The 25572-nt window shown below is 33.5% G+C and overlaps 1 long non-coding RNA gene across 2 annotated transcripts in view; it reads right to left on the reverse strand.

The window, feature by feature from the left end:
• LOC143902348 (uncharacterized) overlaps nucleotides 1–25572 on the reverse strand; it is a 149104-nt gene that overhangs the window by 85201 nt on the left and 38331 nt on the right. For both annotated transcript variants that reach the window (XR_013258338.1, XR_013258337.1), the window contains exons 3-5: nucleotides 16280–16464; nucleotides 15809–15998; nucleotides 15500–15549 (exon numbers count right to left, since the gene is read on the reverse strand). This is a non-coding gene — a long non-coding RNA (uncharacterized LOC143902348). The remainder of the gene's footprint in view (nucleotides 1–15499; nucleotides 15550–15808; nucleotides 15999–16279; nucleotides 16465–25572) is intronic.

The raw sequence follows: 25572 nt of genomic DNA on the forward strand, positions 1-25572 counted from the left end.
CTAATTATGTTCACCCATGATTATTTTATCATAAATTGATATTCATCTTATGGTATGCGATTTGCGATCGTTCGTATGGCGTTTAAAATATTAATCGTGCGAATTACGAAGTAACTTACCTTAGACTAGCCAGATGATAAATCCGCACGACGTATCACGTATGTGGAGAATTATAGCAAAATTGACAAGTGCATTTTTAGTAATTATTCATTGTTATTGTATATTAATTACGATCTTGGGAAGTAAAGATAAGTCCTTGCATATACAGTATCGCATTATTCTTTATCGATCAAATTTTTAGTATAAAAAACAAAACTTCCTCTATGAGGAAGCAAACATTTAAATCTATATATGTAAATAAGTAAAGAAAATCTAAATAAATATAACAATTGGTAAATTTCTGGGATGTCTAGAGACCTAATTTTTGAATTTTATTTACGAGGCTCCTAAGCTTCTCCTTTAAATTTCTAGCTTTCAAGAATCTTTATTATTAAATCGTAGCAGGAAAGGTAAGATAATAAATGTCGCTTCGCGCACAATCGGAATCGAATTTCATTTCTGTCATTGTATAAAAGGTCGTGTCTAATAAGAAGAAATGTAAAGCATCTTTCCGTATCTAACAGCGGATATTGTCTTACTGTCTCTCGTCATTGGACGGCAACTCTCAGACGAACTTTACTCGTTGTAAGTTCTCAGCGTGCCGTGATGAAGTACGTAAGTAGAGGAGAATCCTATTCGACTTGAAAATTCCATCAAAGGGATTCTGATCGCCACCGTGGTCATTTGACCGAGACCGAAGATGCGAAGAGAATAGTATTACATTTCGTACACTCCGAAGTCCGTCTTTCGACAACTTTCGATGTCCATCGAAAGAAAGTAAAAACATCATTCCCCTTGCCACAAGTAGACCCGAACGGAACATATCGCGATGAGTTGGGAATATGGAAAGTTCACAAAGTAAATTTGAGAGCGAGCACGGGAGAAGAGAAGACAACTCGACTTTGAGTTTTAATCCAATCTCAATGTCTCCCGAGTACCCGAACACGCCCATTGTTGACGTTTCATACGGTGTTTTATTCACTCACAATCAGTCATCTCCAATTTCCATCTCTCTCTCTCTCTCTCTCTCTCTCTCTCTCTCTCTCTCTCTCTCTCTCTCTCTCTCTCTCTCTCTCTCTCTCTCTCTCTCTCTCTCTCTCTCTCTCTCTCTCTCTCTCTCTCTCACACACGCACGCGCACACACACTCACTCTTATTCTCACACGCTCGTCTATCTTTCTCTTTCTTCATCGTCTCTCTTGTACAGCATCTTCGGTTCGTACTGCAGTTCGTCGTCGAAAGTTTGTATTCCCGATTTACGGAAACATCCTCTCTCGAGTAACGGCGTACTGGAGCAACCATTCCGTCCGTAACTTTGAAATTTAAATGTCGTTTGTGATATTGAATTTGGAAAATAATGAAAATAATTCTTATAAAACTGAACTTTTTTAGACTTTAACTATTTTGTAAAAAAAATCACAATACATAACAAGATTCAAATAATTCTTGAATTTTTAAAATATTCACTTTACGTTGTTGAGTAGGTATAACATAATTGCATTTTTTTCTTGTTAAAAATATAATACATGCTAGAAAACACCATCTTTACAGGGGAATCTTGATTATCTTTATAGTTCTGTACAAAAATCCAAGGGATTTCGATATTCACTACAATTGACAGATCTATCTTCATCGCTATATTTTTACGTAACGATTTGACCTTCTTCGTTCAACAAACGTCTTCTTCGTTCAACAGGGAAAAGAAATTTCAAGCACGGCGGGTGAGTGAATTACGCCATTCTGTATATATTGCGTGAGCAACGGGTGTCCTTGATCGAAATAACCCTGTCTGACAGGCAAATCCTTGTCAAGGACAGAAGAAAATGGAAGTATATATGTCGCAAGTAAAAGAAAATAGAATGTCTCGTGATCCTCGAGAAGCATACGAAGTCTTGCATGACATCCTAAATCTTTCATATCGAATCATTCAGAAAGCTACGTGTAGCTGCAATACTAAAAATTTAATAAGAATTCAATACAGTTATTAATTCACTGTGCAGTACATTATTTTTCTAGAAAAACGGTATTTTTCTATTATCTTGATGTCTAAATTTGAAAAAGTAGATTAGTATATATTGGTTAGTCACGATGCAAACTTTGAAATTTATTATTGTATGAAAAAATTATATCTTTTTAAATAGTATTCCTTAAGTCGTCAATTAGTGTCATAAATAGAGGAAAAAGGTTTATCGACGGTTTCTAGATCGATCTGACTATTAGTCGGACCAAGAAAAAAACTCGATGATGAGATAGCGCCTTTCATCGCATTACCAAGATGTCAAATGAAAGGAATAGATGGATAATATAGAAATTATTCATGTCGCTTGGGAGAATTACTTATTACTTGTGGCCCTTCGTTACATTAACGTACGTATTGACGCAACTAACGTCATGCGCAGAGACGACGAATTCGGTTACGGCTGATGGATAAACGGAATAATCGAATCGTATAATATTTATATTATATTTTGAGGCAGTTAATATACATATATATTAACTGCCAATAATATCATTATAATCGTACACGCTTGCTTGTGGTTGACACAAAGATTTTTCGCTATTTACCTAGGTAAGCGTAAACTACGCAACGCGAGTAATTGCGCCAGCGATTATACACGTGTCATTCATTAAAGTCCAATTAAAAATGATTAAATGATAAATGATAAAATGATATGTTAATGCCGATAATTTGCTTGGCAGTCTCATTATTACTGCGTAAACAAAATGTTTTATATAAGCGAATTCCCAACAATTTTCAACAATAATGAAGGCATAATATCAAACATCCGCAAAACGGTTATTATACTTGCATGGCGCGCGATTGTAGACGTAATTGAATAAAAGGAGGTCTGCAGGTTACGTGGAGTTCGTGCCGGCCGCGGCCTTTCGGTACAGTATACCTTCTATCTGAGCCTATTATAACCCTTTATCGAACGAGTTATCGTATGCTAACGATGTTTAATTAGTGTCACTGCTGGACAACGTTTCTCAAAATTTGGACTTCTATATAAGCGTAAGATATTAAATGTTACAATTACGATATGGAACGTGCGAAATCTCAATTTAATTTTATAAATTAAAACGTTGCGCAGGAGAGATACCAAGTTATCGAAAAGAAATTACAGATAGAGGTACGACGTGATAAACCCGACTATATATCAAGCAACACTATGGTATATTTCAGAAATTTGCAGATTTGCTGTCGCAGATAGCGCTACTTTTATATGAGCAGAGATCTGTAATTTCCTGTGAAATTACATCTCTTTGCAGCGGGAAACCTACAATGCGTCTTTTTAGTCGCTATAACATTCTCTCTCTTTCTCTTGTTTAGTTTTAATCACTTAAATAATTTTATTATAATCTAAATAATAATATACATACATATATCTTGTAAGCTGTCTACTTGTCCTATTAAATAATAACTATTGTATCATTTTTCAATTTCTATCGTCCAATTTGATGATCTATGATCTTCTGATGAAGGATAAAAATTCGTTTTGCCAAGCGCGCGCTATCACTTTACTCTTATATCGATCGAATTCGATCTTCAATTCAAGGAAAGTGACATTGAAACAATGTGATGCTTACGTAACCTTCTTTCGCGTGAGAAAGGAAGATTGCTGATTGCTGATGAGAGTGATAAGAATAAGTACATAGTTGATTATATAGCTCAATAAAATGATGATTACAATAGAATTCACATTGAAACTTGATTCGATTTCATTACTTTATCTTTTTAAAAGCATTAAATTTAATAAAAATAAATTAATTTACCTAATTTTTTTAACAAATTGTTTTTAATCTTATGTTTTTATAAATATTTTTCCTGTTTTAAATACAACATAATTTCTGATATACATACCACGACACGACTAAAGAAACTTCTTACATTCACATCAACCGTGTTTCGGTAATCTTTTAACTAAAAAATTTCTACGTAATATACAATATTAAACTATGCTACAGTACGCTATAGTTTCCGCTCGACAATGTACTCGAGACTCATTATGGAGATAATAACGTAGACTGTCATTTGTAACATAAGAACTCATGAATATGACAAGTAAGAATGTGGCAAGATAAACTCTGATACACCCTATGATAATAAATGGTTTATACATGCAAAACATTCTAGGCATCTCTATATCGCGATTACAAATACTTTAAGCCAGTGGAATATTTCTTCAGTATCGAAATATATCAATAATTTCTCATACATTACTGATGATTAAAACATAAACTAGTTTAATGAATGAAATCTCAGCTATGTGAATATATAGATATACATAGATAACAAACTTTTAGTTTCTGTTAAATTCCATAAGCGTCACTTGCACAAATATTAATTCAAAATTGGTTATTAGGATATTTCACGTTAAAAATTAATTCACGTTGTGACATAGCTTTGGTTAAAATGTGACCAATCCATCATATATCTTGTAACATATATATATTTTATTTATCATATTGAAAACTCTTGAAGAAATTTAATTTATTACGATGACCTATGTCTATGTCGTTGATCTTGTCTTTGATCTCGTTGTTGATTAAAGGTATTATATTTACATTTTAAATAATAACAAAACATATAGTGTTATATAAAACTTTGTCAGCACTATTGTTACGATATCTCGGTGGAAATATTCCGTGTAAATAGGCCATTAGAATGCATCAAGAAAAAAATTTTTACGAGCTAAGCGCGTTATAGCCATTGGCGTGGCGCGTTGTCATAAATTTCAGAAAGTGATAAAAAAAAAGCCTTAGCTGCCGCGGTCACCATAAAATACGATCTTAATTTGAATCAATGTATACGGTAGTAATTTAATTCGGATTGAATAAAAATATTACGATATAGCGATAGAGGATTCGATATATTGTCTACGTGCCGCATCGTCGCGATCATATCATTATTAATATTACATACGTTTTTACGGATACGTCACTTAATTTCCGGGATACTCGTCGAAAGTTCCATAAAACGATGGTCTACTTGAAAAATTCGCTCGGCAAACAAAACGGCATTAAGTGCAAACCCGACTATATTTTGAGGTCGTGATCGATCACTGCGATGCCGTCACACCAGGTGCAAAATTGTTTTCACGAAGAAATCGGAGAATAATGCCGTCGCTGCGTCGCTACGGCACCGCAAACTGGCGTTAAGCCGATTCTAACCGCGCGCGCATTGTTGTTTTTTTTCCATCACACATTTTGTCGATCAACCGCAGTAGAGCTAGTTTGATCTTCTTTCCAATTTTGTCGTTCGCCAACAGTAACAACAATCAATAGATTTAAAAAAGTAGAGATCTCGTGTTATCGCAAATGCGTTTATCGGATAACACGTATGAGCTGGATTTCACTAATTTTCAAAAAAAAAAACTGCTCAATAGTTCGCGAAAGTTTTGCTTTGTATTTTCTCTCTTCTCGCTCATCCCGTTTTCTTCATTTACATAGAAATGCAAAATTCAATGTTGCAACAAAGCGCATGCCAAATTCAAAGATACGTGCAAACGGTCGTTCTAAAAATCAACATTTATTTAAATAATGCATTAAATTCAATATTACATAAAATCGTGCGCATCTGATTTGCAATCCAGATGCCTCCAGTAAAACAAAATTCTTGATAAATATCCCAGTACACGTTCGAGAAAATAGCTGAAAACTAAAACAAAATATATATATATATCGATTTCAATACTCATATGCATTTAACGCGACATTTTATATCAACGCGCTATATTCGTGGACAATGCAGAGCTTTATCAACAGTAAACCGAAACGTAGAAATGCCAAAAAGGTGAAACAGCAATCTCCAAATTTTAGATAGTCGCGTCTAATAGTATAATCTTGTTACTTAAAAATCGATCGCACTCACAAATGCATAACTGAATATATAGAGATGTCGCTGAAGCTAGCAGCGGGAGCTAGCAGCGGAACGTCTCGCGGACAGGGCCGAATATCATATGGGTTTCTCAGAGGGTCCGAACGTATCGTAGGTTAATTATTATTAGCCGCTGGGCTTTTCTTAAATATTATTAATTAATGAAGATTAAATTTATTTATATATAAATGTTTTTTACAATATTCAAACTGTTTTTTCATCGGTTTGATATAAAAACATGTTTTAATTATTATAGATTATTCGATAAATAATTGTAGAACATAGCAAAGAACGATTTTCTCCAAATTTTTAGGGAATCACGTTCTTGTAACAACAAAACGATTCAGCAAATATTTGGAACAATCCGCGGTTTTATATTAATTGTTATTAATTTTTTATTCATAATTTATTCAGCGGCGTCCGATCGCAAAAAACGATTCCCTCCAAATTTTTATGGGATCACATCCTTGTGACGACAAAACGATTCAGCAAGTATTTGGGACAATCCGCGGTTTCCCTTAATTGTTATTAATTGTTTATGCGTATGTATAATTTTACGGTCTCTTGTAGATTTATCGCCGTGCACGCTGTGAAATTAGCGCGAGAGCAATAAAATTCATAATTCTCATATAATAGTGTTCGTATATAATGAAATAAGCGAATGCAAAAGATTACTTTGACAAATCATTATGGTTACCGGAATATATATTTCCGAAAATATAATATGTTTAATAAATTAATAAAACGAAGTGCTTCTAAAGAAATTTTAAGAGCTAATCTTGCAATATATGTCGCTACATTTTGTGTTTCGCGAGGTAGAGGAGCACCTCGCGAGGTACAGAAGCACCCTCGCCTTTGTCGGGACATCGGCGGCGATTTCGTTGTAGGTTTATCGCCGTGCACGCAGAGAACGACGACGAAAAGCTTATCTCAATACACACATTCCAAATATCATCATGACGTAAAATAGATTTTTATAATGTATATAAACTCGGTCAACTTGTATTGATTGGATTTTGCGAAAACAGATAAATTGAAAATTAACAGAAAGCATCTTCTTATCAGTATCCAGTGATGCAGTTGCATCTTGCAACAACGATAAGTATCTTTTAAAATTATAATTAAATAATTTCAGAGAATGATAATTTATCACTTTTTGATAAACAGAAAATTATGTAATATACCTATATATTTAATGCAAATAAAAAATATATGGTAACATACTATATACAATACATATATATAAAATATATGTAAGTAGATATTTATGTAGATATTGTAGATATATCTGGAGGAAAAAAAAGAAACAACTTTGCAATAAAATAATTAAGATGCGATATATATTAACTCCAGAAAATGCTTTATAACATGCTCTATCACGAGAGTGACATTTTTGTATCCTACTTCGCTGATATTGAATTGTTTTGTCATCGTAATATCATTGTCATAAAAGATATGACAATGAGAAAGCGCTTTAATGTACGTAACACGAAGAAAATTCGAAAACTATATAGCAGAGTTTTAAGGACTGATAACAAAGTTTTACGGGTGGCGTTAAATTTACGCAAATGGAATTATCCGCGCGTGTCGACCCGGTTTGACATTGTTTCTTATTTCCGAACCTCTGTGTAATATTTTCTGTACGTCTTCCAATCAGATTGAGCGTTGTTCCATGAAGGAAATTGCCAAAACGATAGTTTGGTCCTACTATTCTATCAAGGTCGGGCGCTCGTTAACGAAATGACGAGTTAAATTTTGCGAAAGTCACATGTTACAAGTAGATCGATCACAAACTTCTTTTACGGACCACGGACCACGGACCACAGGCGACGAGCGACGAGCAAATTCTTCGATTTAGTCTACGTAAAAGCCTGAGAGCTTCAAACTTCAAGCATTGTTCTTACTGTCGCCTTAACATTTTCCACAGAGTGACTTTTCTGCCTTAATCAAAGGAAATTATTATAATATTTTTAAAATATTTTTTTAAAAGAGATAATTAAGACAATTAAATTATTTAGCCCACCATATAACAAACGATATTTTATTACAGCATAATGAATGTCACAGTAGCGTGTCGCGAACAAATTACAGGTGCAAAAAGACTTGTGAGAATAAAATTGAATTCCTCGTAGTTAAAGATCCGACAGCCGCTTGATGAACGACCTCTTCTAACGGATTCTCCTAGATTATCTTAGTGACGTAATCAATCGCAAATACCAAATTGCAAATTTCCATTAGCAATCATTGATTTAGATGAGTCAAGTCTTGATATTTGCTTCCATTAAAGACTAAAGTAATTGAAAATCAGCGGGGAAAACAAATTTATTTCCACAAATATCTCTCTGCAAGATTTTTTTATCTTTAATAAAAATAAATCTTTTTTTAATTTAACGTCTAATTGTAAATACGACCCTTTTAAATCGTAAATGCATTTTTATACAATAAAAGCAATTCTTAGTTTGAGCTATTTCGTTATAACGTTGTTAATAATAAATAATTAAGTAATTACTACTAGATCTCAGATTCTGGTCTATAATTTTTGTTCAAAGCGCATATTCAGAGCCCTGTAAATAATTCGTACGTAATACGATTGCCGTGAAAAAGCTGGCATGCTTACGAGCGTTTCTATACTCACGTTAATGCGCTGTCTTAATAACGAGCACCTGCTGCGAAAAATACCTAACGAAAAAATGTTGCGTTTAGTGACCGAACAAGTCTTAAGAGCTCGCCGATGTCGTTTAAGAGCATGTCTCACAACTACAAGATGTTTCAAAATTACCAGATCTTTTTACATTGTAGATTCTTTGAATAGATTTTTTCCCAAGAATATTGAAATCTTATAATCTTTCTTTCATAAACAATTAAAAATACAAAAATTAACTCATTAACATACAACATTAATTAACTCAAAGTAAACTTTATTTTAATAGAATTTTGATTTAAATCTTAATTTAAAAGAAATAATAAATCGATCCTGACATTTCCACGGAAAAAAAATTATCTGCAGATGACGATAGAAATTGGTTGCGAGATTTAATCCAATAATTCTGAAACACTCTGTATATTATACGATATCGTGCCGTATACCGGCGTTTAATGGCGAAGAAGTTTTGTGTGATATGGAAAGTAAAAATAGCTCAGCAGGAAATGAGTTTCTAATCGGGACCTTATATCGTGCGCTTATACTTTGCGTGCCGCCTTTACGATCACCTAATTTAAAAAAGGAGTGGAGAGTCGAAATTAAACAGGGGGATTCTTTACCAGTTACAATCCTGCATCAAATCGAATCAGCGTATCTTACGGGCGCCTTAATCTCCGTGACGTTAACGATTATGATGAGTGTAATGAGCTAGATCGACAGAAAATCCGATTCGCCTTGATTTCAATTTACCCTACGACCCTACGATCCTCCTTTCCCACTGCTCCACTGGTCCTATTTGGCCTTCTCTATCCCGCCTCTCCTCCCTCATTTTCTATGCTTTATATGCGCCAGCAAGAACGCCTTTCCCCGACGATGGGGTATTTCCCTGGTTCAATATCGCTTATAATGCCGGCGGCTATTATGAATATTATTCTATTAACGTGGTCTTATCTTAAAAGAGAAACCGGAAACTAATTAAAATCGCTTCAGCTTCATACTCGGAGTTAATGTCTAATGCACACATTGCAATATATAATATATTCACGTGTTATCTTTAATTAATAATATTGATTCATAACGAGTTTTTGCTTATATAAGACACAATGAAACTTTGTCAATAATCATAATTAAAATTATAAAAATGTTTTAAATCTTTTATATCACAAAATGTACATTTTGGCGAGTCATCCTAATTCCTAATGCGATCATCCTTTTTCCTTCTGTTCGAAAACGATTTAGTGAATATTAGATGAAAACTTATATGTATAACGGCAGCGTATAAAGCGCTGGTTGCAAATTTATAATTTATCGATCACTTGTGCAAAGAAACAAAATCGACATTGGTTTAAACTCAGTGAAGCTTCCATGGTATCATAATTTTTATTACGATATACCGCGTTAAAGTTTATCAAATAACACAAAGCTGCACAAGAGATATTATAAAAAGCCATAGAAATAAAATCGTATTGCATTTAAGAACGTTCTCTCGTCCTTATAATAGAAAAAATCGATTTTCTTAGAATTTTCTTGAAACTGTGAATATACGTTAATTTAAGTGTGCTTTATGCGTGGTATAAATTTCAGTACCTCTTCCGGTATAAAAAATCAAGATACTGAGCCTCACAAAGTTTCAAAAAAAAAATTTTTAATTTAATTTTTTTTAGTTTTGGCATGTTTTCCTTATAGAACTCGACGAGAGGAGCAACTTTGGTCCTTTTGGCCAACCTCGTATCTCTTACCGTTTGGCCTGGAAAACCTTTTCATTAGTAAAAGTTGAAACTTTGAGGCTCAGTATCCACGCTTACGAGGTTATAAACCATGAGTACTGTGCGATATTCTTGCGGTGCGAGAAGAACATTCATATATATAAACAGGAACAATAATTGCTTTGCATTTATCTAGCAGTCTAACGTCGTGCCAGTATTTTTACGTTACGCTTTTTTCACTGCTTCTTTCATTCACGTGAAAATATTTCTCGGATTGCATCCTGTGCTTGATCAGAATGTCCCTTTTTTATCATTGTTACTGAAATGCATTGTTATTATACTTATTATTATTACGCTGAGTACGAATAACAAGACTGTATGAAAAATACATTCTTCTTCTTCTTATATTATATATATTGTATATTGTATATTAAATAACTGCATATATATATACTATATATTAAATTAACTCTTCGTTAACGCGATGCATTTAATTTTACAATATTTTACCATGTTTTTTATCATTATATTTATTTTATTTACCGTTTATTTACTGCGTTAGAAGCCTTAATTTCACGCCGCGTGTTGTTTACTCGTTTCGTAAAGCACCGTGTAATTACCCGTAAGGTAACGTATATATAGGTAACATAATTAATTACTTGATAAATCATGATTTTAGTAGTAAAATTATGAGTACAACGCAAGAAAAATTAGAGTTATAAAGCACCCAGTATGCCCTTACTCGTGGTAAATCCAAGATTTATAACTCCCGTCATTATCTCTATTGTCCTTAGTTCGCTAGAAAGTTGAAATTACATCTCAAATCTGGCAAATCCTTCTTTCTTGCTGAAAACTGACGAGAGTCAATACAAAGCTATTTATCTGTAAACGTCGCCTAGAATCTATATACCATTTATTTCAGAACTTTTACAATAACCAAAATTTCCATCAACAAGTGAATCTGATTGTGAGTTTATAGTATTTTCTTTCTCTCATCGATTATTTAAAAATATTAGAATAATTAAAATCATGTAAAGTAACGGAAAAAAAATAGCCATATATGTAAATATATAAAAAAATAAGATTAAGATCACTTGTCTTACTAAGAAAAATAATCCATCATACATACGTGTATACCTATATATCCTATATTCCATCTTCCACTGATATTACTTAAGCCAAGGTTGAGCGGACGTACGATTACTTTTAATTAAACGAACAAAGAGACAACAGAAAACCGCGACAAAACGGCTTTTAACGTATAGTACTTGTTAACGCACGAGCGATCCTGCATGCGCTCCAATTTGAGAGCCGTCGCAATTTCGCGAACTTGCCGACTCTTAATACATTTTGCGATAAAAGTACATGGCGCGGCGCGCGGCGCCAGCGGCGTGCTTTCAAGTACAGAGGTACAGACCCACAGTTAGCTGTTTTATTGCAATTTTGGAATACTAGGACGACACCGACCGACACGTACATTTACCACGGCAAAGAAGCACTTCCACGCGCTTTCCTCGCATTCGGCGCTTAACGTTGTGGATCCGAGATTGTAGTTGTTTTACGAATCCTCCACCAAGCTTTCCAACCGGCTCGCGGCGAATGGAATCGGCGGATGGAACACTCCGACCATTTTGCGTTTATGCACATTGTTCGAGAACTCCCTAACGCGTACCGTCTTATCATGCTTGCTGGAGCACTTAATAGTCATTATTTCGGCCTTCGTGGAGAAATGCTGAAAGTACAGTTATCGGCTTTTTACGCCTTGAAATTTATTTATATATTTCAGAGAGAAAAGACATGGACCAACATTATTTTCTTTATAAAAAATGTGATATGAATAATTATATAGAATATTATATGTTATATGTATAATAATATATACATAACAAAATAGAATAATAATGGTAAAAATAAAATATAAAGTCAAATTTGTTTTAGTTGTGTACAATGCAATTTACCGATATTGCACAAAACTTTCTCAACATTTAGATCTCTCTTTGAAATAGTCTTATTTAATTTTGAAGAAGATAGCCTCCAATTGCGAATAGAGAAACAGAATAAACTAGCGAAGCAACGTGACAGTGTTGCAGATTTCACCGGCCTAATTCGCAAATTGCAAGTTGCACAAACATGCGAATGTTATTCACGATCCACAAGATATTGGCATAACAAAGGAAATCGAATCGAGTTTAAATTGTCATCCCCGAATGACGACTACATCACTTTTTATCGTCGAAAAAAGACGAGTATAAAATTTCAATACAAAGCTTACGATGCTTTTCAGTACAATAACGTGATTTAAAAGAAGCCAATATATATATTGAATTTAAATATTATATTTCTCTCGACTGATTAACAAGAAAATTCTGTCTGCCCAAGATGTGGCTGAAAATCTAAAACAGAAGAATTTTTGTCGAAACCGATAAATATTTATATCGGTTTCGACAAAATTTATATACAACAAAAAGGTGATTAGATATTCTTTTTTCAATTTTCTACAAATCAAGTGAAATTAAGGGTGTCACGAAAAAAATGCTTCTCGGATATTCAATCAAAAGACATCGGAATATTCCGTTATGCATGAATGAATAAAGTATATGAGTAGAAGGCTTCGCGCGTAGCTGAAATTTCGTATTTATTATTCTCTTGACGCACTTTGCATATCGGAACGCTGCATAAAGCGATACCCGGGATCCGCGCAATTTCCCTCATCTAGTCATCAATTTCTTGAAAAGAATGATGGATAAGACGTAGCTTTTCTAATATTGGCAAAAAATTGCCGAGAATTATGGCTTGCGCTCAACACACACGCACACACACGACAAACTCTTTCTGACTATGTAAAATATTCATCAAGATAAATAGCTGTGTGTCAACTTTATTCGTAAACCGTGGTTTCTTGTTCGATACATATTTTCCGAATTTCTTTCTATTCTCCGTCATATTATAAATTGCTTCTAGCGTTCTTGTTTTCGGCCTATCGCTGTCCCTCATAATTACAGTGGCTTATTTGTTCAGATAGTTAAAAAATACATGTTTCACAATAATCATAATGAACTGATCTTCCGCTACAAGCAGTATAAATCTGTAGTAAGAATTTTGACAGCGGTGCCAATGACCATTACCATCTAGATCATCTTTATCACAAATTTGCAAAATAAAAATTTACACGTAAAAAAATATGTTCTCCCATTGTTACAAATCATCTCCTTTAAAAATGCATGAATAGAATGATTCTTATGGAATTGCGGTTACAAAGGAATATATTTAATAATAATAAAATACATGCTTTATTGTAGCTTATTATATGTACAGGTACAAGTGCTTCTACCAACTGTTCAAAATGAGTCGAACCCTATAACAGCGAGATTTCAAAGAATTTTATACTGTAAAAGCCGCATTAATTTAAAATTTAACAGTTTCCTATTTTTCTGTAGTTTCAAAAATCTTAATTGTTGATGTCTCACGTCTCACTGATATAGGGGTACCCATTCGACTCATCTCGAATTTTTTGTAACCGTACATTTTTAATTAAATTGATGTGTTCACGGTAAGATTCTTAAAACAATTAAAAGAGTAGAAATCTTTTTCGTGAAATTTAAGTCGATAAAAATCAAAATTTGTTAAATATGATCGCGTTTTATGCGCATGTATTTTACCATAGAAAAATATAAACTGTTACTACTAATTATAATAACGTAGAATGGCGTGACGTCCAGTACCTAAAAATAGTTTCTTAAAACAGATTGAAAGTTAGAGAATTAAATATATACCTTTGTAATCATATTTTTTGTTAAAGTAATCACTAAAAAATCACCAGGCAAATTACTCGTACAAAATTTGAATTTATTTAAACTTATACAAATAATCACATTATATCCATGTTTGTTTTAATATTAACAATAAGTCTTATCATCATTAAGACAGCATTAATATATTAATACTATTACTAAATAATGAGAGAACATTTAGTAAAAAAAAAGAAAGGAGAAAATCTTCTCAAAAATACTATTGAATTAATTTCACGATCCAATTTTAAAACATATAGCGGTCGTCATTCACTTATCGCTAAAATCATTGCTTCCGAGAACTGCCAAGAAAATCCGGGATTAATTTCGACCTTATAACAAGAATTAACTTTCAATAGAGTACCGAACTAGACTTCGCGAGTGGATCTCACGAAAATCGACGAGAAATATCGACTTCCCACCGGTACGAACCACGCATTTCGGTGGCGCCCACCTGACGCGAGGGACAGCAATGAAGCCCCATCGCTGAGACAACGATAGCACCCAAGAACGGAAAAAAAACGTTCGCAATTAGCATTAATAAATATTTAAATATTCCTTAATATTACACTTAAAAATATTCATTAAGGAATATTTAACTCGTCATGAAAATCACAATAACAAAAAACGTAATACAATTAAATCTTCAGATTTTTATTGATAAAACCGACGATAAACATAAATCTCGAATTTTGCAATAATCCTATTAATATACCAAAAATTAATTATTAAAATGTACTCGCAATAGTATTAAAAATGTGAACATTAAATTTTGCGAATAAGAAGTTAATACCTGACCATTGGTTCAGTCAAAGAGTTTGAGTCTTTACTATCTTATTTAATAAGTATACAATTTTACAAGAAAAAATAATTTTGTAGACTAAAATTTAAAATTAATTAATTTTAAAATTAATTAACTTAGAATTAGTCTTCGCAAAATTATTTTTAAAATTAATTTTAAATTTTATTCCATTTTTAGCCCCCCTTTTTAGTCATCAAATATAGAATTATGCTGTCCATGTATTCTTAATTATATTAATATGTAACATACATAATTGTAATTTATTAAGTATTTCAATTATTTAAGTATTCATTTCATATTTTAAGTATTTCAATTTATTAAATATTTATGTAAATTATATATATTAAGTAGTTCAATAATATTTTCAATTTAAAAAAAATGAAGTTTAACTTTGCGATCGCGGAGTTTTATTTTTTATTAAATGTCATTTAATTTGGGGGATTTTAATTTTTTAAATATTAAGTTATTATGTGTTTAGTCCCTACCTACCCGTATTTTTATTCATTTGTGCCTATCTATTTTCGCGGATTCTTACCTACCTATTTTTACTTACTAATACATATAAATATGAAGTAAAAAGACTCACCGACCGATGCGCAACGAGCGGAGTTATTCTGCCACGTAGCTGCGATGATTCTGTAACAAAAATAAAAAATTCACATTAAATAGACGCTCAAAATAATCAATGTTTTAAAAAATAATTTTTACACGCGTCTAATTCGTCTTTTAATTAAATTTACTCTAATATAATTATCTATTTCCCCAGGAAAAACCTTTATGAGAATAAACTTTTATAAAAAGCTTTCTCTAATTATTGCTAACTTATCGAAATAAAACAGCTCGAATAAAAAAATGGGAAAAAACTATTTTTTAAGATAAAAGAAATAATACTCACCCCAAAGTTGCTCCGCTGGGGCCCGATGCCTTTGCCAGGCCTCCTCCTCCTCTCAGAACGTCTGATGGGTTGTCAAGCCTTCTCCTCCTTCTCTTTCCGTTGCACAGGACACTCGCGGACACTCGCGTTGTTTAATATTTCGCGATCACGAACAAATAAACACTCCCGAGATTAAACGATCTGCGTATTACTGTAACAAAAAAACGAAAGATTCAAATTAGAGATGCCCAAAATAACGTTTCAAAAAATACTTTTTACGCGTGTCTAATTTGGCTTTCATACAATTAAATATTTAATATAATTACCTATTTTTTCGGAAAAAGATTTTTACAAGAATTATCTTTACAAGAATCTCTTATTAAAATTTTAGATTTTACGCTTTTTTCTAATTATTTCTAACTTATCCAGATGAAACGGCTCAAGAGTAAATGAGAAAGAATTATTAATTTTAAGATAAGAAATAATACTCACCGCAGGGTTGCTCCGTCAAAGCCCGATGCCTTTGCTAGGCCTCCTCCTCCTCTCAGAACAGGGTTAGGTTAGGTTAGGTTGTCAGGCCTCCTCCTCCTCCTCCTCCTCACAGTCCTCATCCCGTTGCACAGAAGCCGCTCACGGAACCGCTGTCCAATACTTCGCGATCGAGAATGAGGTTATATCTGTAATCATACGATCACGACACTTTGTTATAGACACGATGCCTAGATGAAACGATCTGCGTTCTACAGCGCACTTCTATTATTTAAATCCGACGATTCACCGCTGCTTTTCTCGCTGAGCGCGGCTAACTTCATACCGACGCCGCGCAGCTACGACGCGAGTCGAATCAACGCCGTCAACAGCCGAATTGAAACGAGCAAACCGTTCGAAGATTTACGATTTACGGCCAAAGCACATATAACATGGCGTAGCGATACACGACGGTCGTAGTCCTCGACGCCTCGACCTGACAAATCAGGATACGCCAAAGCTTGTGCATTACTTTACGTCCACGACTACGACTGTCATATGTCATGCTTTGGCCACATCATACGCTCGAGCGCGTAAATTCCGCGAGAATTTCACAACGAACAATGCAATTAAACGGTCGACACACCATCACACATCATCGCGCTTCGTTATTCTAAATCACGCGATTCACATATTCCGTCACATTAAGGCCACGTTCCGTGACGCGTGCATTTTCTATAGTAAACGATCAGTATAATATAGACTATTTTCTATAGTAAACGTTGCGTATATTATAGACAAATGCGCGCATATATGCGCGTTTACGGAACGCAGGGTGGATCGACGATTATCGCGTACCTATACGCCGTTCTCAAAATGCGAAAGTGACGGCCAGATTATTCGATGTGTCAATGAATAATCGGAACGGAATTACGAGAAACGGAATATTCGGCGTATATTAATTCTGTATTCATCTTTCTCGACTCGACTTTCTGTAAACGCGCGTGAGGCGGCGCGTGCCTGCTGCGCAACGACCAGCGGCTTCGCCAACATTCGTGAGTCGCGAACAGCGAGGAGTCGATTGTGCAAACGGGATATAATCCCGATGGTTAATAAAGAACGCCGCATTTCTTTAATATACCTGCGATATCATCGTGATTGCCTACTTATCGCGATGTAACAGCGCTACGCACACGGAGCCCTTCACTCGGCTGTCCGTCCGGCTCGAGCATCGGAACGTAAATAAAATGATAGCGCGACGCGCGACCGTCGCGGGGCGCGGCGGCGCGCCGCGGCGTACGAAAAAACAAAGTCGAGCGCCCGCGCGCCAACGGTCTCGCCGCCGAATACTTGCCTGATAACGTTTAATATACCTACCTATAATAGCGGTACGGACTACAGAATTAACGTGGTGTACGCCGAATAATATATATTCCGTTTCTTGTATTTCGATAAATGGGCTGTTAATTAATTATCACATATCTTCCGCGATGTTTCGCGGATCCATATTAGCATAATGCACGATATAATCCCTCTCTCAATAATAATATTTCGATCTGGGAAAGAGACTAAGAGAGAGAGAGAGAGAGAGAGAGAGAGAGAGAGAGAGAGAGAGAGAGAGAGAGAGAGAGAGACGATTAAAATAATTTAAATGAAGAATAGTAACGCGAGCTGTCGCGCGGTCGGCTCTTTGCTCGCTTATTTCTTTATTCCGAGCGTGAATTATGGATTCAGATCGGAATCGTTTAGTTATATATACCCAATTCTATTCTTAAACAGTAAATACGTTTCGCGTAAGAAGAAACCGCGTGTACTTCGCTACCGTGTGTCTCTTGATTTTAATCAACAAATTTCTTTTTACGTGCGTTTGATAAAATTGAAATAATTTCGTTTTCACATATCTTTTCTCATGACATACAGAGTAAAACTTACATTTTATGTTGTCTTTCTTTGAAATAATTATTAAACAATTCGATCTAATTTAAATTTAAAAAAGTGATCTATATGTATATACATATAAACGAATATCCTGACTGACTCACTGACTGACTGACCTATCAACGTCCATCCCAAACCCCTAAACCTATTAGAAACAATAAAAATCGGGGAATATATATATATTCCTTCCATAACGTAAGCACCCTCTAGAAATTCAACCCCTAACGGGCTGAAAAGGGGTAAAATGTGTTTTCACAGATTCTCCTCAATATCTTTTAGGCTCGATGAGATATCGACTTGGTTTTTGCTTACAAAGATTACCCATGCAAATGCTTCAAAACATAATTCAGGAGTCAAAATAGATTTAAAGTTATAGTTACATACCGTAGCGAAGCACGGGTATCAAGCTAGTCATCAGCTATATTTACATTGCATTTAGACTACTATTTTATTTAATTTTAAAAAATAAAAGGAAAGAGAATGAAAACGAGAGAGAGAGAGAGAGAGAGAGAGAGAGAGAGGAAGAAAATGTTATACAAATTGTCTTGTATTGCATTGTATAAAATCTAAAATCTAAAATCCTGAAAAATTTCTACCTTTGACAAAAACCTGTTTGTGAAAACCGCATTATTTCTGAAACATTTGTTTGTCAAGTAATACCGTCACCGAAATAAAGTTATCGCATAAATGAAAGAATGTTGCAGTTGAATCGATATTCGCTACAAATCTTTGACTAGCGATTACTTCCACTGCCGTCGTACTTCATAACCAAGTTAATAGAGTTTGCAAGATTATATTTAATAGCGGAACATCGGTGGCTCAATGTACGTCGCGATGGGATAGTAAATCTACTAGCAAAGTACTAAAGTTTCCAGTCGTATGTTACGCGAAACATCCACGCCCCCATTAAATATTTCTTTGTTAGACTCGAGGGGAACTTTCTAGCGAAGAATAAGAATATTTCATAACGCTGCTCGTCTCGACTCGACACAATCGTAATTCCCTAACTCAATCTTAATTTCTGACGCACTTGCTCATGCGTGACATGCCATTTCATTCATTTGAAAATTTACAAATGGTTTGCCATCGTATTCACGGAAACTCGAATTCTACTGAAAATGGTACCATTCTCATAACGTACGAGGATCATAACAGTTACAATTAGAAGCTTTGGAATTCTATTCAAATTTCTCTTATACCGTACTCATACTTATGTATAGCTACATCTACATATGTATACATATATCCATACATATGTGCGGTGTCAACTTACATATTTATTTTATTTGTAAAATAAATGTATGACAAGATGCGATTTTTTAATCAAAAATTTTAAAATCATATTTTAAAATTATATTAATTGCAGATTTTTAATGATAACAAGAATATGATGTCAATATAACAATATAACAACAAAAATATATTATAGTAACATAAAGATTTAATTCCATTTTCAATATCGAATAAAGTATATCTATTCTTTCTTTCAATTTGAACGTGGTTTATCAAAATGTTTATTTTTATTTAACTTTGGATTAAAAAAGTGCGACAAAAAAATTAAAGAAAGGAGAAAAAATGAAAGCTGCTTATTGCGAACATGTGCAATGTGCAACTGGATCGCCGCGCCGCGCCGATTCGATGTGCGATTGAAAGAAAACTAAAAGAAATGGTTGGTAGAAGGAAACAAGGAAGAAATACCTTCGAGGTGAAATGTAGTAGAAATATTAGTCCAAAAGGTAAGTATAAAAATGTCTACGTAATATTATATGTTCCATACTTTGTCGAAGCATCGATAAGATTAACTTTGAATCAATGTTCTAAAGCGAACCCATTTTTTCTTTAAAATGTATCGCGTGTTTTTATCAAGTCCGTCTCTGCACCGGAATCTAACCGTCATACAAATGAAATTGTGCCAAGCTACGAAAATTTATGCATTCCCTCTGTGTGGCTCGTTCAAGAAATATGCATTTAGCGTAAGTACTTGCAACTCCATTCTCTCAGATGTGAGTTATGCTTTTAAGCGCACAAGTAGTAACGTTTATCGTAATATACTATGCGCGAGGAACGTATTCAAATGTATCCGTTCTCGCAACGAGTTAACATTGTTTTATAAGTTAAACGAGTCTTACACGCGATCAGTATGTATTTCCCTTTATTTCTTAAAATGCGTGTTGCATATCTACAACAACAATTGCACAATTGTTACACAAACGATAAATGTTACTCTTCTAATATGAACCATTTTGTAATATATACACAGCACTTGCGTCAATAAAATTTTCAAGCAGATTGTTCTAAAAATTGCATATATACTTTATGTAGAATGCTATATCTAATACTAATCAATTTTTTCTCCTTAAATTTAAGTAGATCGATAAACGTTACTACGCAAAATACGAATTTATGCTAGCAACTCCATTGCTTTTCGATTATGTTTTCTATATAAAAAGATATTATTTTTAAAATATTTATAGGATAAACTTGGGTAAGATGGCCAACCTATGTTCTTTCAATCTAGTTCGCAGTGAAACATCGAATGGAACATGGGGGTTGGCCATCTTTCCTTTATGGCCATCTTACCCGAGTTTACCCTACGCATGATAAAAAATCATGAACAAGATATAAGCATAAGTAATTATGTTGTTAGCTTTCGAGAATTCTAAAATTCTCTGTAATTGTGAATAAAATAGCTATAACAAACGTGAGAAAAGTTAATAAAAATTACAGTCGTCGAAATAAAGAAGAGAAAAAGCTACTTCTGTTCGTTGATTTGTACGTTTTGTTGTTCTACGATCGTTCCACAACCACCAACAATTCTATGATTGCGAGTTTAATCGGAAGTTTTCCGTGATCACTTTCGTACACTTCCGGCGCGGTGTGATGGTAGTAGCTTGTTTAAAAAGACCAGTGAAAATACCTTTGTGTTACTGCAAACGCCGCTAATCTGTTGCACGAGCAATTCCATTAGCACGTCATTAGCGCACTACTGTGACACAAGAGTAAAAGGTGCGTAGTAACAGGCTTAAAAACGTTTCCGTGTGAGCACGAGCCAAATTAATGTCGTTAACGCCATTAGACTAATAACGTATCATCACGGCTGTATTTCGAGTATTTGATTCCGTGTAATTATCCCTTGATCTATGCTACGCCACTCCCCGTTAAATAACATCGCATACTCATAAGCGCGGAGGGCGGTGAGGGTTATTGCACGGTAGCTTCATCGGGAACGCGCGATATAATCGTGCACACGTTAATCGAAGTAAAACGTCTCTCAGCTGACCGTTGTTTTTAGTCAGAAAATTTTTACGATAGGGAAAACTGGATGTTTAAGCCGATTTCGCCGTTATTAATCCTTCGTAATATATTGCGATCCGGTTATTGGCTCTTAACGGTTATCGGGTTTATCAATTAAAACGACTAAGCCATTCATAACAGGATTACATCAGCGACATCGAAGTACGAATTTTTATAACATGTAACTTTAATGGGCACGTTATCGTTTTTATCGAAATATAAAATCATTACGTACAACGATTCTTTATTTCGGCAAAATGCATAACCATATTAAAAGCATATTTATACATGATTGAAAATCTGATTAATCCGCTCATTTAATTTGCATTTGCAAAAAGCGTAGATATATATTACTTAAATATTCAACCCAATCATATTATAATAAATAATATATGATATATTAAATTAAAACAAATTGAGTGTAGTAAACAAATGTGTATCACAAAATAATAAATTTCTCCGAAAATATTTCTACAGCTAAATCAAAGAGATGATAAACATGAAAAGTGTAAACATATACCATTAATTTACTATAATTAGCACATGGAAAATAAATATATGAAAGAATTTGTACATTCATATTTAATTCATATATGTGTAAATATATGTATATTAGAAAAATTATGAAATATTGATGAAACTGGTCCCACACAGAAATTAAAATTTTTTAAATTTATTTTTTATGTTATATTTTAATATTAATATATGATGCTAAAAAATATTATAAAATTGCGATATATAAAATTTTATATTATTAGACACATTAGACATATAGATATTAATGTCTATAGATATTCGTCATTTTTGTATCTGGCTAGCTATTCATGCAGAATAAGTTTTCTTCATAATTTTGTTTCAATTTCGGATCGCTTTTCATTAATATAAAAAAAAATAAGTTATATTTGAATAATGTACGCGAATCAAATATCGTGAATTATTTTACCGAATTATTTTACCGCATACTTCGAAAATCAGAAAACCCACAATGTGAACGGATCCCGATCGTTATTGCGTATTCCATCCCGCGCCGAATCTAATTGCAAATCGCTTGCGTGTAATGGCTCGGAAGCCAAAGCCGTATAGCGGTCTATCGATTACCATGGGTTTACAGTCACCATTAGAGTCGATTACAGCAGGTCTGTCCCTAATTTCACTAATGCCGGTACAACATCATCAGAGAAAATAAATCACAAAACACGTTAACAATTAATTGTCCTGAATATGACAAAATATTGTCTAGATAAAATTAGGGCAGTCCCTAATTTTGAATATTTCTAATGTTCAAATATTTAATCTAAAATTCCGCATTATAATTCCTATTATTATTTTTCATGGCTTGTATAATAATGCAAGCTTGACTTTACAGTGTAAAATGTGATTATACAATGACTGTTACAGTGCTCACGATAGATTTTAAGCGATATTTTGTCAATCTAAGAAGCAATTTCAATAATTTATTAAGTTAAATAAATTCTCCATGTAGATCTCTCTCTTTTCCACGTAGATTCGTGGCCCATTTTATAATTAATAGACAATAGAGAAAGTATAACATATACATATGCAACAATACTGAAATATCAGCAAATATATGCTTCTTCGACTACGAAATTGCGATAAGTAAAATTTATACATTCTAATTTAAGTTAACAAAACTAATTTTAAGCATTATACATAAAGAAAGTAAAATTATGCAATAATAGGTATTCATATCAATTTGTCGCATCATTTTATAGAAATAAAAATCCTCTGGAATATTATATAATGTATCGTAGTATTTTATACTTATATTTCTTTAACTTTAAGTAAAACTAATTGTTACTACAAACTTCCTATAAAATATGCACACGATTAATCTATGTTTGTAAATTTATGATGAATAATATATGTACGTTTATATATAACGCATGCAAATTTTCAATAGAGAGTTAATAAACGTAATTCAAACGCCATTATATTATAATTAATGTAAGCGCGTAGATATATACTATTATTATTATTTTATCACGAAAAAACTTTTTTATATTATATCTTATGGGCCGTTTGCTCGCAACGTGGCCTCGTCAACGTGTCGTTCTTTAATGAGTCATCGTCTAATTAGCCTAAACACGGTATCGTTCGCGTTATTCATATGAATCTCGTCTACGTAGCTTGTTCTATATATAGAACGTTTTGTTGGCAGGGAATTTCGCGATAGGCGTTGAACCGTGAGTGCCTTGGAGATTCTCGACACGCTTGTGTCGAAACGACGTGACTCTTGGTGAGTAAATTGTATGTTTTCAGGGTTACTTGACCTGAAACAAGCTGTATTAGTGAACTAAGGCTTCCTCGTTTCTGCCATAGCAACCTTTTTCGCGTTGATGGCACCAGATAATGTTGATTAATTATCTAAAATAAACATTTCCTTGAACCAAACAACAATTTACATTTATAATTGCAATAAATAATGACTACACACAAAAAATAAATATATAATAGCGGCGCATTTTAAGATAAAAAATAAATAGAAATGTATTCATTAGATCTCTTATTTGCTTACATTTTCCTGAAAATGTTTTTAAAACCACACAGAATTATTGTATTAATTAAAATTTGTCACACATATATAAATTCTATAACATATTATAAAATCAAAAAAAGATTATAGATAAAAAAATAATATAAATTACCACAAATGTATAGGTACATACATACGAGTACGCACAAATAAATGTTGGTTTTTTCTCTTGTAAAATAATTACCTACTAACTGCTGTGTTCAATTTTATTATTTTTAACTTTTTCCATAAAACAATTTATGTGTATTAAAATAATATTAATTTATAAATTACTTTATGGAATACATAAAAATGCTTCTTTTTGTCATGAAATTAATGTAAAACAATGATGTAGTATTAGAAATATATTTTCATCGCTTTTGTCATTTATATCACTGTAACGTTCCGATTTGTCGATCATTCATTTGTAAGAAAACATAGTATTTCATCATAGTATTTCATCCACTTTTCTCATGGTTCATTTCGCGACGAGAATTCGACGGCGCTTGTCGAGCTTGCATTAAACCATAAGAGTTCTACGGTAAAGTGACATGCACGCTCTCTGATTGCACAAAAGGGATTTATTGACTAGAGGATAGGCTATGAATTCTAATAGCGTTCTTCTCAAAGTCCTCGAAAATTCTAATTTATTATTCATTACCAACAAGTTTGTAGATCAGCAATAGAATGAGCAACTTACGTGGTAAATAAATAAATAAAAAAAAAGAAAGTATGCAACGAAAATGTTGAAATACCAGAAATTTTCAAAATTAGTTATCTTAAAAATATGATAGAAATTTGTAGTATAATAAATTAAAATTTTCAAACTTAAAATATTCTTTAACTGTAAGTGGAATTTAATTTTGATAATATTCATATTATTATTGTCTTCACTACACTTTAACATTTCTCTCGCCAATGATTCTTTATCGTATTGATAAAAGTAAAATTCTAATATACATATACACGAAGCAATTTTAGCGCGAGATGCATCTATTCAAAGGCAAACTCCTTGCAACGTAAATATCACTCGTGATGTGTTAAACTCGTAACAGCGTCGAGAAATCTTTTGGCAACGAACGAAAATCAAAAAGTATCGGTGGTTTACCTTGCTCTTGAAACGATCGATAGTAGGTGGAATGCTCAGGAGTATACACAGAAAACGTCGCGGCAAAAGAACGGGATACAAGTACAAGATACAAAAATGTACTCTCGAGATCCGCTTTGGACGGGAGATATCGGTCAGTCTTTGTTCACCTGTCTATCCTCTAGATAAAACGTGCTGCGATTGCAGCGCGAAAAGAAAAGGCTGACACGATTTTTCCTCGATTTCCTCGAGACCTCTGATAATTAATTAATTCTCTCTCTTGATACTTCACGACAACACTAAAGTGATTATATTTCGCGCTGTAATTCTTACACCTCATATTAACAACAATTTGAATAGATAAAATGATCGCTTTCTTCGAGAAAACCAAAAATCTGACAATGAGCTGAAATTTTCTTCCGTCCTTCTACGTCCTACATTTTACTGATTATAAGTTTTTAGCCA

Source organism: Temnothorax americanus, unplaced genomic scaffold, assembly GCF_048541705.1.
Source record: "Temnothorax americanus isolate GAGA-0224 unplaced genomic scaffold, ASM4854170v1 Scaffold4, whole genome shotgun sequence".
Taxonomy (NCBI): Eukaryota; Metazoa; Arthropoda; class Insecta; order Hymenoptera; family Formicidae; genus Temnothorax; species Temnothorax americanus.